The sequence below is a fragment of the Mastomys coucha genome, unplaced genomic scaffold (genome assembly GCF_008632895.1).
Source record: "Mastomys coucha isolate ucsf_1 unplaced genomic scaffold, UCSF_Mcou_1 pScaffold16, whole genome shotgun sequence".
NCBI lineage: Eukaryota > Metazoa > Chordata > Mammalia > Rodentia > Muridae > Mastomys > Mastomys coucha.
Window position 1 is genome coordinate 39,522,450 of NW_022196898.1, and position 5,130 is coordinate 39,527,579.

The 5,130-nt window shown below is 41.7% G+C and overlaps 1 pseudogene; it reads right to left on the reverse strand.

Moving 5' to 3' along the window:
• Positions 1 to 3,028: 3,028 nt before the first annotated feature.
• LOC116094640 lies at positions 3,029 to 3,175 on the reverse strand (annotated as a pseudogene).
• Between the last annotated feature and the right edge of the window lie 1,955 nt (positions 3,176 to 5,130).

Sequence of the window (5,130 nt, forward strand, 5' to 3'; positions counted from 1 at the left end):
TTTAAGAAATGGTGTGTGTATTAAGATGGTCTATCCATGAAGTCATTCACCAACTGTTTCATTGAACAATAGTTCTGCTTGGAGAGTGGCACAGACATTATAGGTGAGGGTAAGAATCTGGTTCATTGGCTGTGATGATTTTGAAAAGCATTCATTTCAGAGAAAGAGTAACTTATAAAGTCCTCTTCTTCAAACTTGACACAATAGTAACAAACATCAAGCAAAGCATTTAATCTCTCTTTGTTGTTCTCTTACAGGCCATCTCCCTAGTTAATTGTCTATGTTTCTTTTGGGTATATAAATACTTTTGAAATATATAAGCTGTTCTGAAAACCATAGTATAGTGTAAAAATATCAAATAAACAATCCTATTAATAAAGAGGCTGAGATAGGAGAAGCATGATTTCTAGACCATTATGTGGCACACAGCAAGACACTGTCATGTACAACCAAGCAGAAAGTGTATATGGATTGTACAATATTGGACCTATTTCTCCAATTACCAGATTAGAGAGGCCACCAGATAATAGCCAACACATTTCTAATTCCTCATACTTTTGAATTTCAATCGATTAAGATATGTTGGTAATATTAATTTTCATATTAAGAGATATTAAGAAAAAGTAATTGTTACTTCCTATTATTTTTGTTGTTAGATGTGGAATTAGGTTTGTGTGGGTTTGTTGAAAGATTACTTTCTTGCTTCTTCTAGAGTGTAGTTTTGCTCCTTATGTTGGTGTTTTCCATCTTTTATCCTTTGTAGGGTTGGACTTGTGGAAAGATATTGTGTAAATTTTGTTTTGTCATGGAATATCTTGTTTTCTCCATCTAAGGTAATTGATAGTTTTGCTGGGTATAGTATAGCCTGGGCTGGCATTTATGTTTTTGTAGGGTCTGTATGACATCTGCCCAGGATCTTCTAGTTTTCATAGTCTCTGGTGGTAAGTCTGGTATAATTCTAATAGGCCTGTCTTTATATGTTACTTGACCTTTTTCCTTTACTGCTTTTAAAATTCTTTCTTTGTTTAGTGCATTTGATGTTTTGATTATTATGTGACTGGAGGAATTTCTTTTCTGGTCCAATCTATTTGGAGTTCTGTAGGCTTCTTGTATGTTCATGGGCATCTATTTCTTTAGGTTAGGGAAGTTTTCTTCTATAATTTTGTTGAAGATATTTACTGGCCCATTACCTTGGGAGTCATCACTCTCCTCTATACCTATTATCCTTAGGTTTGGTCTTCTCATTGCGTCCTGGATTTCCTGGATGTTTTGGGTTAGGAGCTTTTTGCTTTTTGCATTTTCCTTGACTGTTGTGTCAATGTTTTCTATGTTATCTTCTGTCCCTGAGATTCTCTCTTCTATCTCTTATATTCTGTTGGTGATGCTTGCATCTATGACTCCTAATTTCTTTCCTAGGTTTTCTATCTCCAGGGTTGTCTCTCTTTCTGATTTCTTTATTGTTTCTACTTCCATTTTTAGATTCTGGATGGTTTTGTTCATTTCCTTCACCTGTTTGATTGTGTTTTCCTGTAGTTCTTTAAGGGATTTTTGTGTTTCCTCTTGAAGGGCTTCTAGCTGTTTTTCTGTTTTCTCCTGTATTTCTTTGAGGGAGTTAGTTATGTCTTTCTTAAAGTCCTGTATCATTATCATGAGAAGTGATTTTATATCTGAATCTTTCTTTTCCGGTGTGATGGTGTGTCCAGGACTAGCTATGGTGGGAGAATTGGGTTCTGATGATGCCAAGTAAACTTGGTGTCTGTTGCTTATTTTCTTATGCTTGCCTCCCGCCATCTGGTTATCTCTAGTGCTACCTGCCCTGGCTAAATCTGACTGGGGCCTGTCCTTCCTGTGGTCCTGCATGTGCCAGAATGCCTCAGAGTCAAGCTGTCTCTGTGATCCTGTGATCCTGGGCTTGTTAGATCACCTGGGAGTAGGGCTTCCTCTGGGTATTATGGGACTCGCTGTAGAGTTTTGCCTAAGGTCTGCTCAAGGCACCAGCCAGCCAGTCTGGAAGGAAGCCGTGCCACTGGACTGGCAGAGTTCCTGCATACCTAGGTCCCGCTGGTCCCAGTTACTCTGGTGTTGGGCTCAAACTTTTTATATAGCTGAGGTTGGATTTGAACTCTTGATTCTTCTGCCTTTGTCTCCTAAGTACTGGGCACTGAGATTACATGTGCTTATAACCATACTAGGCTCAAAATTCTTGTATTCTCTCTGTGCCATCGTCTTTGTCTTTCTTTTTCTCTCCATTTTTCTCTGCCCTTGTGTCTTTCCCTCTGTCTCTTTCTGTCTCTCTAGGGCATGCCAGGTAAGTACATTATCACTGAATCACATCACTGGCCACTTTCTACACTGGGTTGTTGTCTTGTCTGAACCACACCAGCCCTGCAAGCAAAGCTTCAAGTACCTTAAGAGGTGGGTCCACATTTAACTTTCTCTAGGAAAGCTATTTTTCTCCCAGTTAGAATGTAAGCAAGTATACAGACTTCCTTGCTCTTGATTTCTTTTAGCTCAATGTCTCACACAGGGACAAGGATTCTTGTATTATGTACAGGGGCTTTCCATTTCCCAGCTGCTTGCAAACATTAACTGAAGCCCTCTGTCCCCCAGAACTAGAGCCACACATCTTCAAGGACAGCTGTAGGATTTGGAGATTCTTGTATCATGTACGGGGGCTTTCCGTTTTCCAGCTGCTTGCAAACATAACTGAAGCCCTCTGTCCTGCAAAACTAGAAACACACATCTCCAAGGACAGCTGTAGGGTTTGGCGATTCTTGCATCTTGTAAGGGGTTTTTCATTTCCCAGCTGCTTGTAGACGTAACTGCAGCTTCTGTCCTCCAAAGCTAAAACCACACCTCCCCAAGAACAGCTGTAGTGTTGTCTCTCATACTGTTGTGCCTTATAGCTCCCCCTTGACGTGGACCTTGGATAATTTACTTTCATCTGAGTTTAGCTACAGACTAAGAAAGGTAATACTGTTTTGCTTTAACCACATGGAAATGGCAATCTATCTTCTCCCTTTTATTACAGGCGAGAGTGCTAACGCCGGCCCCTACAACACAATTATGCAGTTGAATTTCCTTACCTTTGGGGTAGTTGCAGGATCAGCACAGGATGAGCCTCATTCTGGAAAACCACCTTCCTGATAATGATTTCTCCCTGCCAGGTAAGTTTCTATGTTTTCCTTTTCTTTACTTTAAAGATTCTATTTTTCGCCATGTGTATAAATGTGGGGCTGTGTGTTGGCATGTGCGTAGGAGTGTGGGAGTGGGAGTGGCCCAGAAGATGGCATTGGGTTCCCCTGGAGCTGGAGTTGCAGGTGGTTACAGTGTGCCTGCTGTGGGTGCTGGGAACTGAAGTCAGGTCCTCTGCAAGAGCAGTACCTGCTCATAACTATGGAGTTACCTCTCTAGACCCTAGCTTTTTTTCTTGTCATAAGAGTTTGGATTTCTTTTGTGTGTGTGTGTGTAATATGGTGTACTCATTAAATATGGATAGTGAAGTATTTATTTTAGATTATTACTCTTACCATTTGTTCTCAGGAATATCAATTATATATCATTTATTTTTATTTGTTTTTTTGAGACAGGTTTAGAGAAGTGGGTAGCCCAGGCTGACCTGAAACTGTCACTCCTCCTGCTTCAGGATTCTGAGAGCTGGGATCAGAAGTGTAAGCCACCATCTAGAGATCGTTAGTTTCTTCCTTTCCTCCCTCATCCCTCACTCTATCCTTCCTTTCCCAACTCCTGTTCTTCCTTTTCTCTTTGTTTCCTTCTTTTCTTTGTGACAGCATTTTCTCTGTATTCTAGTTTGGCCTCAAACTCTTTTCTGTATGTAGCCCAAGTTGGCCTGAAATTCTCCTTTTTTCTGCCTTTGTCTTCTGAGTACAGGAATTACAGGCATGCACCAGTCTACCTGAATATTTATTTTTTTGGTGGTGATGGGTGTCAAACCCAGGGCCTTATGTATCTAAGCACTTTATCACCGAGCAGTATCAACTCTGTATTTCTCCCCATTTAATTTTTATGATATTCTATTCTAACTGTTGCATCCTCGAAGGTCTTTTTCCTTTGGTCTCGTGCAGCTTATGCTGACTGTGAACTTGCTGTGTAAGCAAGGGTGGCTTTGCACATCTGGTCCTCCTGCCTCTACCTCCCAGATTCTGGCATTACAGGTGTGTGCCGCCACACCCAGCTCTGCCATGTTTCCTGGAGATTCCAGAACAACTTTAAAGATCTAAATCAGATTATGTCACTCCATTATTTAAAATCCTCCAGTCCCTTCCATCTGGATTTAGAATAGAATCCAAGCTCTTGTGATGTCCACAAGGCTCTGCATTGGTCCTGTTGCCGTTCAGTCCCATACCTGCTATTCCCTCCATTGCCATCCATGGCCTCCACACTGACTCTCCTTGACCCCTTTATACCTAGACCTCTCATTTCTGGGCCACTGCCTGGTGTGTTCATGTGTTCCACTTCCAATGCAAGAAACTCCACAAACCTTAGCATGTCCTTTCTGGACCATGGCGCCTGGTGGATGCTAGCACCTGTGATTAGCACTGCACTTTTTTTTAAAAATATTTTTTATTAGATATTTTCTTTATTTACATTTCAAATGATATCCCCTTTCTTGATTTCCCCTCTGAAAAAAAAAAAACCCTATTCCCTCTCCCTTCTCTCTGCTCACCAACATACCCTCTCCTGCTTCCTGGCCCAGGTATTCCCCTACACTGGGACATTGAGCCTTCCCAGGACTAACGACCTTTCCTCTCATTGATGACCGACTAGGCCATCCTTTGCTACATGCGCAGCTGGAGCCATGAGTCCCACCATGTGTACTCTTGGGTTGGTGGTTTAGTTCCTGGGAACTCTGAGGGTACTGGTTAGTTCATATTGTTGTTCCTCCTAAGGGGCTGCAAACCCTTCAGCTCCCTGGGTCCTTTCTCTGGCTCCTTCAGTGATCTGAAGAGAAACCAGAACATTAGCATTACACTTATGTGCTTTATTCACAGCACTTGTCCTGCAGTGCTGGGGACTGAACCCAGGGCCCCGAATGTGCCAGGTGAGCACTGCTGAAGGACAACCCAGTCTCGGTTCACAGCACTCATTATAATTTGCCATTATATGTTT